The following is a 22,937-nucleotide window of genomic DNA, read 5'->3' on the forward strand; positions in this document are numbered from 1 at the left end:
CAAGGCACACACATTGATGAAAAAACGAGAGTAAAAATACAGAATAAGAATTTCTATAGTATGATTCCAGTTGATCTCTCTTTGTCATTGAAGTGCATTGTGGCTGGGATAAGAAAACATGTAAAAAATAGCTACTGGCTGGTTGGTATCTGATCCTCTGTTTGAAGATCAACTAAAATCAGTGCTCAAAATCAATTTGGGGAACATTGTACTATTTACCTTTAAAAAAGGGGTTAGAGGTCTATTGCACAACCGAGTAGCTGGGCAGCTTTGTAATTAAAATACAATTAAAGTTAAATTTGCCAATAAAAGAAAAAGAGTATGATCTAAATGCACCCATCACTGTAAATATAACTTTTGAAAACTGTTTTCAGGGCCAGCACTGTGACGCAGTGGGTTAAGCCACTGCCTGCAGCGCTGCCATCCCATAAGGGCACCAGTTCAATTCCCGGCTGCTCCACTTCCAATCAGCTTCCTGCTAATTTGCCTGGGAAGGCAGTGAAGGATGGCCCAATTGCTTGAGCCCCTGTACCCACATGGGAGACCCAGAAGAAGCTCCTGGATCACAGTTTCTGTCTGGCCCACCTCCAGCCATTGCGGCCATTTGGGAAGTGAACCAGCAGACAGAAGCTCTCTCTCTCTCTCTCTCTGTCTCCTCCTCTCTTTCTGTAACTCTGCTTTTCAAACAAAATAATCTTAAAAAAAAAAGAAAGAAAACTATTTTCAGTTACCCTTAAAAAAACTGATCAAATCAATTAATTTTTATACTACAATTAAAAAAGATAGTCAAGAATAATTAAATGGAAAAGTAACATTTTCCCATTTTTAAAAAGATTTTATTTATTTTGTTTGAGAGGTAGAGTTACAGACAGTAAGAGAGAGAGACAGAGAGAAAGGTCTTCCTTCCATTGGTTCACTCTCCAAATGGCCGCAACGGCCGGAACTGTGCCAATCTGAAGCCAGGAGCCAGGAGCTTCTTCCAGGTCTCCCATGCGGGTGCAGGGGCCCACGGTCTTGGGCCATCTTCTACTGCTCTCCCAGGCCATAGCAGAGAGCTGGATTGGAAGTGGAGCAACTGGGGCTAGAACCAATGCCCATATGGGATGCCAATGCCGCAGGCGGAGGATTAACCTGAGCCACGGGGCTGGCCCCACATTTTACATTTACTACTAAATTTTTTTAAATGAAAACAAAATTTGCATGTTAACTATAACAACTGTGAGAGGAGTCAGAGGAGCAGCAAGTTAAACTGCTGTGTGATGGCAGCATCCCATACTAGACTGCCAGTTTGAGTCCCAACCACTCCACTTTTTTTAAAAGATTTATTTATTTATTTGAAAGGCAGAGTTACAGAGAGGTAGAGGTACAGGCAGAGGTAGACAGGAAGACAGAGAGAGAGAGAGAGAGAGAGAGAGAGAGAGAGAATCTTCCATCTGCTGGTCCACTCCCCAAATGACCACAATGGCCAGAGTTGCGCCAATCCGAAGCCAGAAGCCAGGTGTCTCTCTTCTGGGTCTCTTCATGGGTGCAGGGGCCAAGGAGTTGGGCCATTTTCTACTGCCTTCCCAGGCCACAGCAGAGAGCTGGATCGGAAGTGGAACAGCCAGGATGGGAACCAGCGTCCACATGGGATGCCAGCACAGCAGACAATGGCTCCACCCCCTACACATAGCACTGGCTTCCAGCCAATCCAGCTTCCTGCTAACATGCCTGGGTAGGCAGTGGAGGATGGCCCAAGTGCTTGGGCCCCTTTCACCTAATTGGGAGATCAGATGGAACTCTTGACTCCTGGCATCAGTCTTGCCCAGACCTAGTTTTTTTTGGCAATTTGGGAAATAAATCAGCCGATAGAAGACCTCTCTTTTTCTCTGTCTCTCCCTCTCCCTATATTGCTCTGCTTTTCAAATAAATAAATTAATTTTAAAAATGATAATAACTAAGTGCCGGTGCTGTGGTATAGCAGGTAAAAACACCACCTGCAATGCCAGCATCCCATATGGACACCGGTTCGAATCTCAGACACTGTACTTCCAATCCAGCTCTCTGCTATGGTCTGGGAAAGCAGTAGAAGATGGTCCAAGTCCTTGATCCCCTGCACCTGTGTGGGAGACCCAGAAGAAGCTCCTTGCTCCTGGCTTCGGATCAGCACAGCTCTGGCCACTGCAGACATTTAGGAAGTGAGCCAGCAGATGGAAGACCTCCCTCTCTCTCTCTCTGCTTCAGCCTCTCTGTAACTCTTCCTTTCAAATAAATGAATAAATCTTTTTTAAAAATAATAAATAAATAATTTTTTTAAAATTGCAGTAAATATGAGAATATATATATGCATATGGACAAACACTAGATAAGAACATATAAAACATGAAATTCTGACATGAGGTTAATGGGTGAAAATTTTGTGTCTGATATTTGAGTTTTCTTTAATATTGTTATAACATTGCTTTATTATAAAATGTAACAAACAATAGTTTCAAGACCTTAAAATTGCAAATCTATTATAATTTGTCTCAAGCTGGAAACGAAGTTATCTTTGTATTTTTAAGGCAAAAAAAAAAACATAAAGGTTTTGCCAGGGGAAGCAGGAATCCCTCAGTATGTACAGCATTCAGGTGTATTCCAGACATTTTTTGAGAAACACAGGCCCATTCGAAACACGAGCTCTCATGATCTCCCATAGCCTCTACAGTGAGAACCAGCCAAGCCAACTTCTGTGAATCTATGTCTGCACTCTGGCTCTTCTGAAGATAAGATGCTCCTCAATCAACTCGTGATTATGCACTTACTGAAATAATTACGACAAGGTTTCTCTACATGAACACATTTAATGAAAGCAAGATTTATCTCATCACAGAATAAGCTTGTTGCCAATTTTTCTAGAAGTTCTTTTATAGCCAGAAAGAATGTTTAGTTCTCCACTATATTCCTAGGGTTCAAAGTACATACAAGGACCTCAATAATACTTGCTAAAAAAAAAAAAACACTTTAAGGGATAGAGGAGCTATGAAAAATTGTGCTTGCTCTACATATTATTTTCAATGGTAAAATCCTTACTAATAGCCGGCGCCGCGGCTCAGTAGGCTAATCCTCCGCCTAGCGGCGCCGGCACACCGGGTTCTAGTCCCGGTCGGGGCGCCGGATTCTGTCCCGGTTGCCCCTCTTCCAGGCCAGCCCTCTGCTGTGGCCAGGGAGTGCAGTGGAGGATGGCCCAGGTGCTTGGGCCCTGCACCCCATGGGAGACCAGGAAAAGCACCTGGCTCCTGGCTCCTGCCATCGGATCAGCGTGGTGCGCCGGCCGCAGCGCGCCGGCCGCGGCGGCCATTGGAGGGTGAACCAACGGCAAAGGAAGACCTTTCTCTCTGTCTCTCTCTCTCACTGTCCACTCTGCCTGTCAAAAAAAAAAAAAAAAAAAAAAAAAAAATCCTTACTAATACAAATTACCTTGATCACCAAAATATTAAAACATCCTTGAGTAAAACAAAATAAAAACATTAAGAGAATTATTATTGCAGTGAAATTCAAGAGAAAAGTACATGGTTCTCATAAAGATGCAAGAGCAAATGTGTACTCAGAATCTTCACATAACGGCATTCTATCACATTTTCAGAAAGATTCAAAAATAAGTTCTGAATGTAAACACTATAAAAATCAGTCGATTGTTTCAAATGCTATGCTTACTACTAAAAGAAGTCTAACAACTTATAATTAAGTTGAGCCATAGTTGTACCGAATTTCTAAGACTCTGGGCTTTTTGGTTCTCTTGTACTGCAAATTAAATGATTAACAGATAACAGTATGTTGGCCTAGTTAGCCACAAAAGCATGTTACTTTGGTAAGATTTTATGTGATAAAAACAAACTATTTTTCATACCAACTTTGGTTCAAGTGAGAACATTAAGAAGATATTATTACTTTTAAGAACTATGTTAATTTCGATCTATAATCAATTAAATAAAACTATTCTTATGGAGCAAAAATATACACACTAAAAATCCTTTTGAATCTGCATTCATTTATATACCCTCAGAATTCTTAGGACTCTGTATTCTATTTAGTTTCACTCCTCCCTCTCTGAGTCAGAGTTCTGTTTAGTCAGCTGAAAATACTTATTTTCACATGTTTGTGTTCAAACTAAAAGTTACAGATCCACTAAAATCACAAAATGCCTGAAATAATAGTGGGAATGAAGAACAATGGAGTCAAATTAACACAAAGGCTATCTATTCTGTTAAAATGCCTTTAAACTTAAGGCATTTTCATACTTATAATGTAAAAAAAGATTTAGAAACAACAGTCAACTTCTTAAAAATTAGGAATTTGGCAACATAAATTTGTACTCCAAACAAATGTTTTTAAAGTTTATTGATTATATAGAACCATTACCTGAGAGATAAATCTCAAGAAAATAGTCAAAAATGGCCTCAAAACAATCAAAAGTCAAGTATTAAAGTGAATATAGAGGGGACCGGCGCCGCGGCTCACTAGGCTAATCCTCTGCCTTGCTGCGCCGGCACACCGGTTCTAGTCCCGGTCAGGGTGCTGGATTCTGTCCCGGTTGCCCCTCTTCCAGGCCAGCTCTCTGCTGTGGCCAGGGAGTGCAGTGGAGGGTGGCCCAAGTGCTTGGGCCCTGCACCCCATGGGGGAGACCAGGAGAAGTACCTGGCTCCTGCCATCGGATCAGCACGGTGCACCGGCCGCAGCGCGCCGGCCGCGGCAGCCAATTGAGGGTGAACCAACGGCAAAAAAGAAGACCTTTCTCTGTGTCTCTCTCACTGTCCACTCTGCCTGTCAAAAAAAAATAAAAATAAAAATAAATAAAAATAAAAAAATTTAAAAAAGTGAATACAGAGAGAGAAATGAATGTGATAGAAGTGAAAGCATCTAAGAAATTGGGGCTGGCCTTGTGGCACAGCAGGTTAAGGCCTTGCCTGTGATGCCAGCATCCCCTATTGGAGGACTGGTTTGGGTCCCAGCTGCTCTGCTTCCAATCCAGCTCCAAGATTATGTGTCCAGGGAAAGCAGCAGAGGATGGCCCAAATCTTTGGGCCCCTGCACCTACGTGGGAGACCTGGATGGAGTCCCAGGTTCCTGGCTTTGGCCTGGCCTAACCCTGGCCACTGGGGCCATTTGGGGAATAAATCAGTTTGGGGAGTAAATCAGAGGATGGAAGATGCATCTCTCTCTCTCTCTCTCTCTCTCTCTCATCACTCTTTTTAAACAAATAAAAAAAATTGGAAAAAAAAGACAAACTATGGCCAAAGATAAGCTAACTTCAGAGGCTCCCTTTGCTAATAGTAATTAAGGCTAAAGATTAAGAAACTGTATCCTTGGGGCTGGTGTGGCAGAGTGGGTAAAGCTACTGTCTGTGCTGCCAGCATCCCATATAAGCATCAGTTCAAATGCTAGCTGCTCCACTTCCAATCCAGCTCCCTGCTAATGTACTCAGGAAATCAGCAGAAGACAGCCCGAGTATTTGGGTCTTTGCACCCACATGGTAGACCCAGAAAAAGCTCCTGGCTCCTGGCCTCGGTCTTGCCCAACTCTGGCTGTTGCAGCCATTTGGGGAGTGAACCAGTGACTGTAAGATCTCTCTCTCTCTCTCTCTGTGTAACAATGCCTGAGTTACACAGAGAGAGAAGTAGAGGCATAGAGAGCGATAGGTCTTCCATCTGCTGGTTCACTTTCCAGTTGGCCACAACGGCCAGAGTTGGCCTATCTGAAGCCAGGAGCTAGGAGATTCCTCCAGGTCTCCCACGTGGGTGCAGGGGCCCAAGCACTTGGGCCATCTTCTACTGCTTTCCCAGGCCATAGCAGAGAGCTGGACTGGAAGTGGAACAGTTAGGTCTTGAACTGGTGCCCATATGGGATACCGGCAATGCAGGCGGAGGATTAACCCACTATGCCACAGTGCCGGCCCCCAAAATGCTATTTTTAACTTAAGTGAGATTATCTTTGAGAGACTGATGAACCATTCAACTGTCCAACATTTTTCCTATTTATAGAAAAAGTAACCAGCATCGTGGTGTAACAGGTAAAGCCACCACCTATGGCGATGGCACCCCATATAGGTGCCAATTCAAGTCCCGGTTGCTCTACTTCTGATCCTGCTAATGAGCCTGGGAAAGCAGAGGAAGATTGCCCAAGTGTTTGGGCCTCTGCACCCATGTGGGAGATCCAGAGGAGGTCTGGGTCCTGGCTTTGTATTGGCCCAGCTTCGGCTGTTGCAGCCATTTGGGGGAATAAACCAGCAGATCAAAGATCTCTCTCTCTCTTTAACATTGCTTTTCAAATAAATAAACAAATCTTAAAAAAAAAAAAAAAAACTAGCTACCTTATAGAAGATTAGATCATCTAGTTTTTAAAAATACTTTAAAAGATAGTAGTATTTTTTTTTTAAGATTTATTTACTTTGGCCGGTGCCACGGCTCACTAGGCTAATCCTCCGCCTTGCGGCGCCAGCACACTGGGTTCTAGTCCCAGTCAGGGCACCGGATTCTGTCCCGGTTGCCCCTCTTCCAGGCCAGCTCTCTGCTGTGGCCAGGGAGTGCAGTGGAGGATGGCCCAAGTGCTTGGGCCCTGCACCCCATGGGAGACCTGACTCCTGCTTTCGGATCAGCGTGATGCACCGGCAGCAGCACGCCGGCCGCGGCAGCCATTGGAGGATGAACCAATGGCAAAGGAAGACCTTTCTCTCTGTCTCTCTCTCTCACTATCTACTCTGCCTGTCCAAAAAGAAGGACAAAAAAAAAAAAAAAAGATTTATTTACTTGAAAGGCAGAGTTAGAGAGAGAGAGAGAGGGAGAGACAGAGAGATCTTCAATCCAAAGGAAGATGGCCCAAGTGCCTGGGCCTCTGCACCCACGTAGAATACCTGAAGGAAGCTCCTGGCTCCTGGCTCGGCCTGGTCCATCCTTGGCTGTGTGGCTATTTGGGGAATGAATCAGCAGATGGAAGATCATTTCTTTGTCTCTCCCTCACTGTAACTCTTTCAAATAAATAAATAAATCTTATTAAAAATAATAAAAAATAAAAATAATGAAAGTGAATCACATTAATGGTTATAAAATTCTTCCTAGTACTTTGTGGGATTATCTAAAGTAACAATGGGGGAGATCCCATATGGGCACCAGTTTGAGTGCTGGCTGCACTACTTCCAATCCAGCTCCCTGCTAATATGCCTGGGAAAGCAGCAGAAGATGGCCCAAGTGCTTGGGCCTCTGCCACTCATGTAGGAGACCAGTTTGAGTTCTAGCTCTTAGCTTCAGCCTGGCTCAGTCCTGGCAATTGCGGCCATTTAGGGAGGGAACCAACGGATGGAAGATCTCTCTCTCTCTCTGTAACTCTGCTTTTCAAACAAATACACAAAGCTAAATAAATAAATAAATAAATAACAATTGGATTAAAGTATTAATATTTCAAGTATATAATATGTGATCTAATGCTTATTTTTAAAAGATAAATAAAAACAATTGTGTATAAATATTGGTGTGATTAATCTAAATACAATATTTAATTGTTAATTAAAATTTTATAATTAAGTATTACCAGGAGTCTATATATCGAAAATACATTTCAGGACTGTTCTTATATCTTAAAGCATTTTTATGAATATAGGTACAAGAATATGAAAATCTCTAGATCAATTTCCCTACATGAAATCCTTGCTTTCAGGACATTCATTTGTCTTGTTTACCTTAATTATCACTGTTCCTGATATACTCTCTGACACACAGCTGGTTTCAGCAAATATTAATTGAAAAATCAATTATATTAAGATAGAAAAGTCAGTTATAAACATAGTACATAAGATTTATTATGAAGTGTTCTGTTTCCTTTGAAATTAAAGCAGTCAATACTCAGAGGGTTTTTTTTTTTTTTTAAGATTTATTTATTTGAAAGTCAGAGTTACAGACAGAGAGGAGAGGCAGAGAAAGAGAGGTCTTCCATCCGCTGGTTCACTCCCCAGTTGGCAGCAATGGCCAGAGCTGCGCCGATCTGAAGTCAGGAGCCAGGAGCTTCTTCCGGCTCCCCCATGCAGATGCAGGGGCCCAAGGACTTGGGCCATCTTCTACTGCTTTCCCAGGCCATAGCAGAGAGCTGGATCAGAAGTGGAGCAGCCGGGACACCACAGTGCTGACCCTGAAACTACATTATTTTTAAAAAAAAATACTATACGCAAGGGCCGGCACTGTGGTGTAGTGGGTAAAGCCGCCACCTGCACTGCCAGCATCCCATATGGGTGCCGGTTTGAGTCCCAGCTGCTCCACTTCTGGTCCAGCTCTCTGCTATTGCCTGGGAACGCAGTGTAAGATGGCCCAAGTCCTTGGGCCCCTGCACCTGCATGGGAGAGCTGGAAGAAGCTCCTGGCTCCCGGCTTTGGATTAACGCAGCTCCAGCCATTGCAGCCATTTGGGCAGTGAACCAATAGATGGAAGACCTCTCCCTTTCTCTGCCTCTCTCTAACTCTGTGTTTCAAATAAATAAATCTTTTTTAAAAAATTATACATATATCTGCTGTTTTTTAAGGAAAGTTTTTAAAACTTTAGTCAAATATACTATCATGGAATCTAAAGAAAGTACATCGGACACCTGAATTTTACCACACCAAAACAATGAAACACATACTTGCCATAGCTTCCTCAGCATCCTGTTCTTTGAAACGGGAGGATATCCCTTTAAATTAGGAGGTGTTTAGCTCAGGCCATCATTACAAACAGGTCCACAGTAGCTATCTGTCTTCTCCTACAAAAAAAAAAAATCCGTTTATTATTCTAGATATGATTTTTTTTTTTTTTTGACAGGCAGAGTGGACAGTGAGAGAGAGAGACAGAAAGGTCTTCCTTTTGCCGTTGGGTCACCCTCCAATGGCCGCCGCGGCCGGCACACCACGCTGATCCGAAGGCAGGAGCCAGGTACTTGTCCTGGTCTCCCATGGGGTGCAGGGCCCAAGCACTTGGGCCATCCTCCACTGCACTCCCTGGCCACAGCAGAGAGCTGGCCTGGAAGAGGGGCAACCGGGACAGAATCCGGCGCCCCGACCGGGACTAGAACCCGGTGTGCCGGCGCCGCAGGCGGAGGATTAGCCTTTTGAGCCGCGGCGCCCACCCCTAGATATGATTCATCCATAGTCTGGAAATTTTACAGCTATGCCTTGCTTTTTAAAAGTAAATGTAATTTTGGGGCCAGGTGGCATAGAAGGTAAAGCCTCTACCTGCAGTGCCAGCATCCCATACGGCCGCCGGTTCGAGTCCCGGATGCTCCACTTCTGATCCCGCTCTCTGCTATGGCCTGGGATAGCAGTGGAAGATGGCTCAAGTCCTTGAGCCCCTGCACCCATGTGGGAGACCTGGAAGAGGCTCCTGGCTCCTGGCTTCGGACTGGCACAGCTCTGGCCGTTGCGGCCATCTGGGGAGTAAACCAGTGGATGAAAGACCTCTCTTTCTCTCTCTCTGCCTCTTTGTCTTTGTAACTCTGCCTTTCAAATAAATAAACAAACCTTTTTCTAAAAAAAGAATATGTGATCTTAAGATTACTTATTTTCCTTTATTTGAAACACAGAGGTTATCCACCCACTGTTTCACTTCTCAAATACCACAGTAGCCAGGGCTGAGCCAGGTGGAAGCCAGGGGTCCAGAAGTCCATCCAGGTCTCTTGTGTGGGTGGCAGGGACCCAAGTACTTGAGCCATCATAGGATGCTTATTAGCAGGAAACTGGATGGAAGGAAAGCCAGGACATGAACCCAGGCACTCCAATATGGGATGTGAGCATCCCAAACAGAGTCTTAAAGGTTGTACCAAATGCCCGCCTTTAGATGTAATTAAAAAAAAAAAAAAAAAAAAAAAAAGCTTTATTTCTCCACAGAAACTTAAAACACCTAAATGCCAAATTGTAAAGAAATACAAAATTCAGAACTAAGTGTTTATATTATACAGAAAAACCAAGTAATCATTACACTATTTTAAAAAAAATTGTTAAATTATGAATAAATAGCCTGTAATGAGAAAACTGAAATGTGAATATGTGGAATCTTTAAAATTAGTCCAGAAAGGTTATGAAAGACAACTTAAACTAAGAGTTGGGAATAGGTATATTCATTTGTGTTTGCACACAGACCTACTAATATTTGTATCCTAATTTACTAAGTATTAACTACCATGGTGAGGATTATTAATGCCAGCAATACAAGTTAATAACAATTTAAATAAACTAGTGGTACTCTACACCTAAACATGAGGTTATCTAATAGGATGACAAGTGTTTAATTATTTAGCTTTTACTACAAAGCTATATTAAACTACAAAACTACATGAAGCATCAGTAATTTGCAATCAAACAACTGAAAATCATTCTTTGAAAATTCACGGAGCAGGTGTTGTGGTGTAGCAGGTTAAGCTGTTGCTTGCAATGCAGTCATCCCATATAGGTGCCAGTACAAGTTCTTGCTGCTCCACTTTTTGATCCAGCTCCCTGCTGTTGCACCTGGGAAAGCAGCGGAAGATGGCAAGTGCATGGGCCCCTGCCTCTCCCGTGGGAGACCTGGAAAGAATTCTGGACTCCTGACTTTAACCAATCAGATAATTTAATAAAAACCATAACTGCTCCTCTTACTAGAATAACAGTACATAATGCTTGTGAAGAGTTACAGCATATTTGTTATTGTTCTTGAATCACTGATACTCTGTACAGTGAATGAATAATGACAGCTTTCCTGAAATGCCTTATCTTTTGACTCTTGCCACCGTTAAATATAAGTTTCTGAACAGCCCTCTTTAAGAATATATCTATCCTCTAACAAAATATCTCCAGGCTAAGTTAAAACTGAGGCTGAATAATTAATTATACTATTTTCATGAAAAGCAAAAGAGCATTTTTTCTGGTAGCCCCAGTGGAGTATCCAGTTATCTCTGCAGTCTGAGATTCTACAGTTTCATTTCCTGGTATCTCCTTGTTCAGTCGCTCCTTAGCCATCCATCGACAGGATATGGACTAGAAGAGAGGACAGGAAACAGCTGCCAAAGAGGGGAGGTTATTTTCCAAAATGAATTATTAATATTGTAGGAAATTGGTAACCTATTCCAATCCCTTCTGAAATCATTCATCAAACGCAGGCTGTTTTACCGAATGAGTGTCTCTCGGGGAGAGCTGCCAAGACATGCAAAGGCACAAGGCAACTAACTATATGAGTAACAAATGAGGTCCTCAATACTTCTGAATGAAAAGCTCCTATTTGCCTGATGTTGTTTCAGTTCCTGATACTGGGGTTACTGTGGAACACTTCTAGTTCAAAGTATTTTTTTAATTTAGAATGAGCACAGTTCAAAAATTAAAGAGTTCATCTTACCATGTACATTATATAATAAAACATAACAAGATATTCTTAACGTAGATGGATTTTAAAGACTAAGAGCCTCTGGAACAGACTGGATTGAAATCCCAGCACTATCTCGTCGTAGCTGTGTGGCTTCAGACAAATGAGGCCTATCTGTGCCTCAGCCCCCTCATCTATAAAATGGGGCTAATTACAGCATCTACCTAACAAGGTTGTTGTGAGGACTGAAGGAAGTAACACATATAAAGTTTTTAGAATTCTTCCTAGTACTTAGGAAGAACAAGATGGATGTTAGACTTTTCTTACTTTTATTTAAAGTATTAACTTCAAGTTATATAACAAAGGAAGGCTGTGTTTAAAATCGCCAAATGTTGAAAAAATCTGGGTAACAATCAAGCAATAAACTATTTTTTATTTCATACCTTTGAGTATGTTAAATAATGCTGGTACAAGTTGGCTTTAACATGTAGACATTAATCAATCATAATTTAATCCCCTCTACACACATTTTTCCTCTGACTTTAGCTTCAAAATGAATCACTACTGGATGATACATTTTAAGGGGTATTTAAGAGAATAAACCGCTCATACAAATATTCTTAGAGTAATAAGGAAAAATTGCTCGCTTCTCCTCACTTCCAAGTAATCTATGCCCAGTAAGCTAAATCAACAACACCACAAACTTCTTAACAATATTGCGCAGTAAATGGGAACAGTTTTAGCAGAGAAAAAAAAAAGCATAATTATGAAGATAGTGCTTAGAAATATCCGAACCTCCTATGTTCTTTCATTTCTCACAGCAACCAAAAAAGGAAAAAAAAGACCGTTAGAAAGGGGAAAGTAGGAATAAAAATCATGTAGGAAATAGGAAATCACCAAAATTTAATGGAAGAGTTTTATTTAATTGAAAATGGTAAATCTTTATGATACACCTACCACTTTAACGTTTTGTTACATAAGCATTGATAGTTTTTAAAAATCTAAATCTAAAAAGTGAAAATAAAAATCCTCCATTAAAAATTATTTAACTAGCTCCTCTGAATAAATGTCATTCTTAAACTAGTCCTATCAACTGCTTTTCCAGAGAACATTACATTTGTTTAGGCCAAGGGTATGTATCTGTTATAGATCTTCATGCATATACACATTTCTACTTTATACCTCATGAATGCATTATGGAATACTGACTACATAAAATGCCAAGATTAAGTGTCTTAAAACCAAAACCTGGCAACTACATAAAAATTTACACATTAACATTTACTTTAAAAATAAACCGTATAAAATACAGATTTCCAAAATGTAAGTGAAAATGTATATCCAGAAAAGTAATCTAAATTAGCAACCTCAGTCATGTAAATCTGATTACTCATCACTACAAATGTATCAGAGCAGCAAAGATACAATAAAATACATTAGTAACATTACAGAAACACTGGCTCTTATTCAAAGGCTAGTCATGATTTTAAAAATACATTTAAATTACTTTCAAAAACATATCATTCCAAAGCCCTCCCTAAATAATTGCATTGACTCTGATATTAGATTAAAAACTAGATTAGATACAGAACTTTCAACATGCTTAATATTCGAGTAAACTCTTTTGCTGTAGCACAAATAAAAGGGTGATTTCCTCAACTACATTTGTGATCATTTATGTCATTTTAAGAGCATTTTTAATTAAGTATTAAGTCATAACTAACAGCAAACTAAGTCTTAAATGCTACATTGTGTGCCCAATTAACAGAAGAAAGAAAATATGTGACACATGGTAACATTCTTTTCCCACCTTAAAGTGAAATATAATATAAAAGGGAGAAAAATGTTCAGAACGAACCACCTCCTTATGCTATTTTAATTGACAAAATAATTGTAAAACTTTGTTCACAGTTACCCACAAAAAGAACTTACAAGTATCATTAAAGGTGAAACCACTGCTACATCATTCAGGAACTACTCTCCAAACCCAGCGAAATAAGCTCACCCACAAGGGAAAGACATCTAGTAAGGAACCGTCACCGCACAGGCACACTTATGTGTTCGGCCTCAGCCCATCCACAAGCCATCTGGCATCAATGCTTCTCTGGTTCACCCGGCCTGATCTGTTCAGAATCGAACATAAAACTGGAGCTACACGCACTTTGAGAAAACCAAAGAACAGCACACATGTACAGTAATGTTCCAAATGCGAAGCTCCAAACTAGGTCATACTTTAACTGTCTCTAAAACCTTTTCAATAAAGACATTGAAGCTCTTTTGAAAATACAAGGAGGGCTCGAGGAACCTACATAAATCATAGCTATCACCAGGTATCCATCTCATTTTAATTTTCATTTTCTTATTTTAATCCTTAGTAAACAGATACTTCTAACAAACAAAAAAAAACTTCATTGAGAAATAAAATGCCACCATTTTTATATTGAAAGGACCGAACGCTGTGCATTTTACTTTGTCTAAAATTACGCTGCACAGTCCTCAAATGCTTAGCGGAAGCAGAGAAAAACTCCGAAGAAAATATTCTCAAAAGCTCTTCCTCGTTTTCACCCTGTTTACCGCACTACTGTCATCGGCAGCACTCAGATTTCTTTTGCTTAACATCAGGAGTCGGAATCGGTACTTGAGAAATTACAGTAGCCTAGGAGTGCACCAGCGGCAGCGTGCCTGTTAAACCCAACTCCGGCTCCTCCTCACCACCAGCATGAAATCGGGCTGACTTTCCAGAAACAAAGGTAATTCACGGAGCACCATGTAATACAAGTCAAAGCTTTCAGACAAAGACCAACGGGGACACATCTCAAGGCGCACTTCCACATGGGCTGCCCTCACAGGCACACTCGTCCAGCCCAGCAGCCACGGCTCCTGCGTCCTCCTCCCTAACCAGGAGCCGCCGCACCTTTCCCCATCTGGGGATTTTCCTTTTTCCCCACCATACTAACCTCCAAGGGAGCTACTTCTTTCTTTCAAGTTTCACGGAATCGCAACCCAATCAATCATGAAGTCTCGACTAGCCTTCCCCTGACATGTTTCTTTCTCGGATTAGCTCTTCCCATCTTTTTTAAAACGAATCGGGGTGACATGACGGCAGACGACTGCGGACTGCTTGCTCTGCCAGATCCCGTCCCCTTTTTCCTCCATCCCCATTCTGCTCTTCTAAATCTCTCTCGGACGCCTTCCAAGAGGTCTGATCACCATCCTAAGCTAAGGGCATCCAACGAAATCTGTGCCTCCTGGGGTGGGGGGTGGGGGTCGCTCTTCCCTCACTGTTGCCCACGGAGGTGGGGGTGGCGTACCGGAACAAAGAATTTTAAGTCCCTTTACTTGGAACTTTGGTGCCAATACACAGGGCTAGGGCATCCCCCAGGGCTCTTCTTTCCTGCCATTAACCCACGTTCCGCGCACATCCCCCTCCCAACCTTTCATTCCCCTCAAGGAACTGGCTGCCTCCAGGCCCTACAGCTTGGAGGATCTCCTAGGCCAGTCTCCCACCCCCGCCACCCCCCTCCAGCCCCACCCCCGTTCTGCCTATTGAAAAGGCCACACAGCATTCCCATCCTCTTTAATCAACTCCCCCCAGCCCGCCCCAAATCCCAGGCCTTCCTGAACATCTTAATACAGTCTCATCCCAAGTGGAGGCACAGCCGTCCCTGAACTGGGGGTGCAGCCTTCCCCGGAAGGGTTTCCGGGGCGCCAACCCCAAAGCCAGTGCGCTCAGCCCCAGCTAGAAAATCGCTTCCCAGTCTCCGAGAAGCCGAGCCCCACGAGGCGGCCACACGCCCCCGAGGGCCCGCAACCTTGCTGGGGTCCTCCATCCCCCGCGGCGGCGTCCTCAGGGAAACCCAAGCCCTCACTCCGCTCAACAGCCCCAAGTTGCCCAATGCTCGCTCAAGCGGGGGTCGAGGGGGAGGCCGAGGTTTTTTCCCTCATAGAACGCCCGCCCCCCAGCTCCCTCCACCGTGCAGAACCCCTGAGAGCGAAGCAGGCTGCGGCTACCTCCGCGGAGGCGACTCCGTCGCGCGGCAGGCCCCGTCCCTCCCCCACGAACGCCCCGCGCCGGGTCCGCCCAGCCGCCCGCCGCAGCGAGCGGGCTCAGCCCCCGGGGTCTCTGCCCTCGAGCCGCCCTCCTGCGGCCCACCCCGCGCCGCTCGCTTCTTCCCGGCCGGCCGAGAGCTCCGCGCTCCGCTTCCCACCCGCAGCCTGGGGTGTCCGGGCCCACTCGTCGAGTCGCTACCTGCAGGGGCCGCCGCGCCTCTCAGCGCCCCGCCGCCGCCATCTTGCATTTCAAACCGGCTGCACTTTTCAGGGAGTCAACTCTGACCTGTGAACCCTAAACCCGGAACCACTTGGCCGGCCCCGCAGACCAGCCTCAGCGGCTGTGGCTGCCCAGCCAAGCGAGGGGGACCCGGGGTAGGGGTGCGAGGAGAGGCGCGCGCCCCCGCGGCCGTCCGGGGGGCAGAGGGGGAGGAGAGAGCCGGCCGAGGCGGGGCCCTCCCGCGCGCGCGCCCTCCGCGCGCCCCCACCCCGCGCCGCGCCGGGATCTCCACACCCGGACCCTGCAGCTCCCCTGGGGTTCGACCCAACAGCTACCCGGGGATTGGCGCGCCGCAGGCGCCAGGGAGCCGCCCCTCCTCCTGTCAACTGAAGCCCCGCCTCCTGTCAGGAGGAGCCCCGCCTCCCCGGGTCCCGTAACTGCCCAGCCCCTTGCCCAGCGATAGCTCCGCCCGCTGTCGGCAGAAGCCTCGTCGTCTCTCCGGCCAGTCCAGAAGGCTGTCGCCGCCGGAATCGGAGAGGTAGGCATGGTCTCCTCACCGAGACGCCCCTTGTCATCATCAGCCCCATCTCCTGCCGGCCGTCCTACTCAAGCCCCGCCCCCTGCGGGACGCCCCGCCCACTGTCAGTGGCAGCTCCGCCCTTGTGAGAGGCCAGGCGTTCCACCCCCTTGTCCACCGTGGTCTCGCCCCTGTCACTGCAGCCCCACCTCTTCTTGCCTCCGGTCCCGCGGCCACCGAAAAGTTCAGTTCGACCTCACTTTGGAGCCGCCCTCTGCTCCCCGTCCCCTCACGCGTCACTCCCGGAGGCCGTCCAAGTCCTGCCCTGCAAACCCAGACCGCTTCGCTGTGGTCCAGCCCCGCGGCGGGGGCCGGCTGGGCTGTCGGGAAACCGGCCGGCGTCCCAGCGCCTGCCCGCACGCTTCGCACCGTTCGGGCGCAGCGTGCGAGCCGGAGCCAGGAGAGGCGCCCGGCCCTGGGGCCGCTGCGCGCGGATTCGCGGGCCTGGGCGTGGGAGCGCGCTCTTTGGCGCCGGGGTGAGGATTCCCCGCCCCCAGCCCCGCCAGGGACCCTTTGTGCTTGGACAGCCGGGCGCTGGAGCCGCATGAATCCTAGCACTCGCCGTGGCGCCAAGCGAAAGGCCGGCTGTGGGCGTCGGCGTCCGCCAGCGTTTTGTGAGTGGGTTTGGACACCTAGTGCGCGCCGAGGCTGACCGATCGTGGGAGCAGAGGGACCTCAGCCCAGCGCCCTGGACGCACACCCGGAGTGTCAGCACAGCCTTACCTCGCTAGGAATTAAACTCAGAGTAAACTGCCCGCACGAATTCAAGGAACCAGTGTAAGGCAGTAGTAGTATAAAGGTGAAGAGAGTCGTTTATGAGGATCCTGTTCTAATATCAATTAAAAATATAAAATGATAGGGTTTTCGCCATGTAAGTACCCAGGCACCGATCAAAGAACTGCTGAAGAAAAAGTGCGCCCTGACATTTCTCTGCGCCCCCTAGGGACGGTGCTGCGCCCACAAAGAACCTCTGGGACTTTCAGGGATGAAAATGTTTAAAATAGAGAAATTTATTCTTTTGTTCATTGATTTAACGACTAGGCTTTTTTAAGATTTATTTATTTGAAAGTCAAAGTTACACAGAGAGAGGAGAGGCAGAGAGAGAGGTCTTCCATCTGCTGGTTCACCCCCAAATTGGCCACAACAGCCGGAGCTGCACCGATCCGAAGACAGGAGCCAGGAGCTTCTTCTGGGTCTCCCACGTGGGTGCAGGGGCCCAAGGACTTGGACCACCCTCTACTTCTTTCCCAGGCCATAGCAGAGAGCTGGATCGGAAGTGGAGCAGCCAGGACTTGAACGGGCGCCTATAAGGGATGCCAGCGCTGCAGGGGGGTGACTTTACCCACTATGCCACAGTCCCGGCCCCTAGGCTATTTATTTATTTATTTATTTATTTTAGCATCAGTGCATGCCATATACGGTGGGAGAAGTAAAGCTAAATTAGGCAACATTCCTGTTTTCCAGGAGTTTATTGCAACCTAGTAGCCAAGCAAAAACCCTGACCATAGAAATGCTTGGAAGTGAAAGGTAGGGGACAAGGGATCAAGGGGAGACCCTTCTAAGGATGTCGGGGATGCAGATAAACTTCGCTTCTCTCTTTCTCCTCTCTTCCTTTTCTTTTTAACAAAGATTTGAAAGACAGGGACAGAGCTCTCCCATCTGCTGGTCCACACACCAAACACCCATGGCTGAGCTGTGCTGCAGCCAGGAGCCGGGCACTCAGCCCAGGTCGCCCAGCTGGGTGGCAGTGACCCAAACACCCGAGCCTGCCTGTCACCTCCTGCCTCCAGGGTGCGCATTGGCAGAAGCGGGCTCTCCTCCTTTTCTTTCATCTTCCTCCTCCTTTCCCTCTGCCTCGTCTTCTTCAACACCCCAGTTTATAGTCACCTCCTTCTCTCTGTGAGCTGTCTCCTTGGCTCACTGCCCAGTGCCAGCAGCCCAGAATCCTGCCAGTGTAAGGTCACGCCTACAGGGCAGTTCTGTCCATGAAAACAAATTCCACGGCACAGTGCTGAAAACAATGTCCTTAGTTTAAGTTGCTGCGAATTATTTGGTCTGCCTGTGCAAAGCAAGACTGTTCTCACCACCACTCGACAAGACTGGTTGCACACTTAAGCAGTATGAATGTATGTTTAGCATAGCAGATTGTGCCAGCCCACATAAATCTGTTTAGAGATCATGCTTGCAGAGTAACTTGTTTGTATTAAAATAAATTCATTTATAAAAATTGTAAATATGACTGATTTTAACAGCTGCGTGGCTCCAGAAGCAAGTGTCTACCCATGGACTGGCACAATTAGAAGAGTCTAGATTTTTTTTATGCATATGTTTTGCGGTTTGTTATACACAGACTGGTATGGCAAATCTTCAGTACTGTTAGAGATGAGAAGTTGTTCAGCAGGATTTAAAAAGCGCAGCGCTTTTGCTATTCAGAGCCTCTTCCACCCTTGTAAAAAAAAAATGAGAAAAAATATTTGTAGGAAGTGAAGCGCTTTGAATAAAAAGTTCTCAGTGCTGGTATCCTCTGAGGAACAGATTTCCGACAGCACTTTTTGTAGTGGCTCCCTTCTGTTATTATTTCTCTCTCTTGCAAAAAAAAAGGCCTTGTAAAAACATGGTAACATGAAACAGGCCTGCCAAAAAGACATCACCCTGAGACATTTTAAACTTTTAACCATGGTTAGGTGAACTTGAGAATTTAGCCCTAGTGGAATGTTCCCACGGTTTTCTTCAATGGCCACTCCAGAAGGTAAACAAAAGGTTCCTGCCGAAGCTACTGCAGCTGAACAGTTTCAGAATCCACTCGGGGTCCAGTCATTTTATTTTCCTCTTTGTGTTTTCTATAATAATAATAATAATGACAATAGCGAAAGTAAAAAATGAGTTGATATTCTTGCTACTTATAAAATGCCCTCCCCACTCCACTCCTCCCCTTTCTATATCGAGTATTACACCATACATGGGACTATACTACTATAAATACAAAACAAAAAACATGAAGGAAAAATTGATTTCTCAGTATTTATTCCAGGAGTATCACTTTGACACACTTTGTATTTTAATCTTGTTGTCATATGGGTTATTTCACTCCTTGGTGTATAAATATTTACACCAAAAAGTTTAGTGAATGTGTCAGTGCTATTTCTTAAAAAAAAAAAAAAAAAAGGTAATTTTTTTAAACCTAAAATCTTAAAACACAAAAAATCCTAGGGTAACACCCAAATAGAAAGCAATACTAAAGTGAGAAAAGTGATTCACTGTGCTTCAAAATCTTAGCAGAGGAGTCTAAGATAACAGTCCTTAAATTTTAATATGTGTGAGAGTTATTGGGGAGCTTATTTTAAAAATGGGTCCTTAGGAGGTGGGCACTTAGCACAGGGAATAAGATGCAGTGTGCGTCACCCACATCCCATATGGCAATGTCTGCCTTCAAGTCACAGCTGTGGTTTCCTTTTTTTTTTTTTTAAAGATTTATTTATTTATTTGAAAGAGTTACATAGAGAAGGAGAGGTAGAGAGAGAGATCTTTCATCCGCTAGTTCACTCCCCAGTGGGCCATCTTCCACTGCTTGCACAGGCCATAGCAGAGAGCTGGATTGGAAGTGGAGCAGCCAGGACTCAAATCGGTGCCCATGTGGGATGTCGGCACTGCAGGCAGTGGCTTTACCTGCTACGCCACGGCGCCAGTCCCTCAGCTGTGGTTTCAATTCCAACTTTTGACTAACGAACACCCTGCAAGGCACAAGGTAACACAGCTCAAGTATGTGGGTCTTCATCACTCACGCAGGAAACTCAGGTTAAGTTCCAAGCTCCTAGCCTAGCCCTGGCCATTGGAGGCATTTGGAGAGTGAACCACTGGATAGAAGAAATGTGTGTTTCAAAAAAAAAAAAAAAAAAAAAAAAAAAAAAGATTCTCAGACTCCACTGTCAGAATCTAATTCAATGGACTTTGGATGAAGCTGTGAACCTGCACTTGATATGCAACTGGTGATATGCAACTCCTTATATAAGTGAGCCAGGGACCTCACTTTGGAAATACTGATCTAACAAATACTTGGGCCAACGCTGGGCTGCAGTGGGTTAAGCTGCCATCTGCAGTGTCAACCTCTCATATGAGTTCCGGTTCGAGTCCTGACTGCTCCACTGCCAATCCACCTCCCTGCTAATGTGCCTGGGAAAGCAGCGGAAGACGGCCCAGCTGTTTCACTTCCAATCTAGCTCTCTGCTAACGTGCCTGGGAAAGCAGTTGAAGATAACCCAAGCTCTTATGCCCCTGCACCCACGTGGGAGAGAGAGAGAGGTCTTCCATCTGATGTTTCACTCCCCAGTTGGCCACAATGGCCGGAGCTGCATTGGTCCGAAGCTAGGAACCAGGAGCTTCTTCTGGGTCTCCCACATGGGTGCAGGGGCCCAAGCACTTGGGCCATCTTCTACTGCTTTCCCAGGCTATAACGGAGAGCTAGATTGGAAGTGGGGCAGCCGGGACTCAAACCAGCACTCATAGGAGATGCCAGCACTGGAGGTGGCAGCTTTACCTGCTATGCCACAGTGCCAGCCCCCTTGATCTCATTTTAATTATGAATGTTATAAATTGAAAATATAGACCAAGGATGGCATTGTGGCATAGTGAGTTAAGCCACACCTGCAATGCCAGTATCCCATATGGGTGCTAATTCGTGTCCTGGCTGCTCCACTTTCAATTCAGCTCCCTGCGAATGGTCTGGAAAAGCAGCAGAAGATGGCCCATGGGAGACCCAGAAGAAGCTCCTGGTTCGTGACTTTGGCCTGGCCCAGTCCTGGGTGTGTGGCCATTTGGGGAGTGAACCAGAGGAAGTCTCCCTCTGTTTCTCCCTCTCTCTCTGTAATTCTCTCAAATAAATAAATCTTGAAACAAAATAATTTTCCCCTCTGTTTCATAGCTGGATGATACATAATTCACAGCCATCAAGGAAATGTAATTACTAAGTTCATATTACAAACATACCTTTCTTTCTGATCACACAGATAAATTTACAGGCCTTTTAACAATCTTCTTGAAAATATTTGTCCAGGGGCTGACGCTGTGGCGTAGCAGGTAAAGCTGCCACCTGCAGTGCCGGCATCCCATATGGTCACCAGTTCGAGACCCAGCTGCTCCACTTCTGATCTAGCTCTCTGCCATGGCCTGGGAAAGCAATGGAAGATGGCCCAAGTCTTTGGGCCCCTGCACCAGCATGGGAGACCCAGAAGAAATGTGGCTCTTGCCTTCAGATAGGCACAGCTCCGTTGCAGCCAACTGGGGGAGTGAACCAGTCGATGGAAGACTTTCTCTGTCTCTCCTCTCTGTGTAATTCAGACTTTCAAGTAAATAAGTAAATGAAAAATAAAATATTTGTCCAAAGGCAGTTGAAGGATGATATAACAAATAAAATAAATCTACAATCTTTGTTTAGATACTTTTTCTGATCTTTTGGGGCTTTCCTTTAGATATTACACATCTCATAATTAAAATAATTTTAATATTATTTTTAAAGTTGTTTTAACATTTTTATAAAATGTTTTTATTATCAAGGGAGTATAATCACGGCAGAAACTTTAAAAAATATAGATAAGAATCCATCCTTTTTCTTTTTTTTTTTTTTTTTACTTCCTAGCCACTATAAACATTTCAGTGGTATTTCCAGGTTGGCTATTTTTAGATGAGAGAAAATGCGTAGTTATTTCTGTTTCTTCTCCTGAAAGGTGATTTTGTCTAAGAATATTAGAAAATTACATTTTAGATATAGACACTTTCATTTAGTTAGCATTTTAGTGATTAGGTTCATGCATCAGCTGTGAGGTGAAGGTTCAGAGGAAACCAAGGAAACTGAATGAGGGTGGCAATTTACATTTTCTCTCCAGCAGGGTGGGGAAAGAGACTTAGGGAAAATTTAAGGAAGCAACAGAAACACACACACACATGCTGTGGTCCTAAGTATAAGGCAGGTAGACTGCATGGAACAAACAATTACAGACCATGAGACTGGGGGCATCTTATTTTTCTTCCTAAGTGAAGTAAAAGCTTTTTTTTTTCTAATATGATTTTCTAAAATATTCACTACAGCAAATTGCTATAATTAGGATTCATCACACATAATCAGCTTCCAAATTATTTCATGAATACATTATCTACTGAAATGAGCGCTGCCCCCACCTCTTCCCCCAAGTCGATCTTCGAGCCAGTTGAAGTTTCACAATGGTCCTTTAAACTAATGCTTGTGGCTCAGGGGTCTGTGTGTCCAGGGTGCCCACGTCTGGCTCTCTGGCCCACTAAATGTTTTAATCCCGTGTCTTTCAGACATTCAAATCATTTTAATTCCGCATGTGCTCTGAAGGTAGAAGTATTCCAAGAGCCTCTTGCTGCATGTTAAGTGCTGTTCTCTGACTCCTCGCCAGAGCTGGGATGTTGGCAGGGCTGATTGCTCAAATGTAGTGATCTCACTTCCAACCCTTGCACATAAAACTACAGAGCCTAAACAAAGCTTCCAGATTCTTCTTCTCAAAAACAGAATCAAAACATAACATTGCTACAAAATAAAACAATCTTTAAAATGGGAAGAAAATGAACAATAAAATGGTTATGCTCTCATAATAAAATATTGAGGACATCAATGGTTTGTAGTTCAATGGCTGGGAAAACGAAAAAAAAAAGTTCTTTTTATTGTCAGAACAGTTCATGTTTTTCTTTTACAAAGAGTGTCTTGGGTTAGGCTCCCCGTAAAGTGGAGCCCGAGTAAAGGACATAAAGTGAATGGTTTATGAGTATT

At 44.7% G+C, this 22,937-nt stretch overlaps 1 protein-coding gene and 2 long non-coding RNA genes across 8 annotated transcripts in view; 2 read left to right on the forward strand and 1 right to left on the reverse strand.

Annotated features, from left to right (window-relative positions):
* LOC138849977 (uncharacterized) overlaps positions 1-14,644 on the forward strand; it is a 41,161-nt gene extending 26,517 nt beyond the window's left edge. The window contains exon 2 of the long non-coding RNA XR_011389324.1: positions 13,218-14,644. This is a non-coding gene — a long non-coding RNA (uncharacterized lncRNA). The remainder of the gene's footprint in view (positions 1-13,217) is intronic.
* The window catches only part of ZHX1 (zinc fingers and homeoboxes 1), a 31,163-nt gene extending 15,316 nt beyond the window's left edge, over positions 1-15,847 (reverse strand). For 2 of the 6 annotated variants that reach the window (XR_007919160.2, XM_017341513.2), the window contains exons 1-2: positions 15,556-15,806; positions 8,623-8,739 (exon numbers count right to left, since the gene is read on the reverse strand). The gene's annotated coding sequence lies outside the window, so the exon portion shown is untranslated. Of the gene's footprint in view, positions 1-6,868; positions 6,983-8,622; positions 8,740-15,317; positions 15,364-15,555 lie in introns of those variants that run through there. The other 4 variants (XM_070075459.1, XM_070075460.1, XM_070075461.1 and 1 more) reach the window with 4 other exon arrangements.
* Positions 15,848-15,994: 147 nt separating this feature from the next.
* LOC138849978 (uncharacterized) lies at positions 15,995-21,578 on the forward strand. The gene is made up of 2 exons (XR_011389325.1): positions 15,995-16,114; positions 21,204-21,578. It is a non-coding gene; the product is annotated as an uncharacterized lncRNA (long non-coding RNA).
* The last annotated feature ends 1,359 nt before the right edge of the window (positions 21,579-22,937 follow it).

Source organism: Oryctolagus cuniculus, chromosome 6 (assembly GCF_964237555.1).
Source record: "Oryctolagus cuniculus chromosome 6, mOryCun1.1, whole genome shotgun sequence".
Lineage (NCBI taxonomy): Eukaryota > Metazoa > Chordata > Mammalia > Lagomorpha > Leporidae > Oryctolagus > Oryctolagus cuniculus.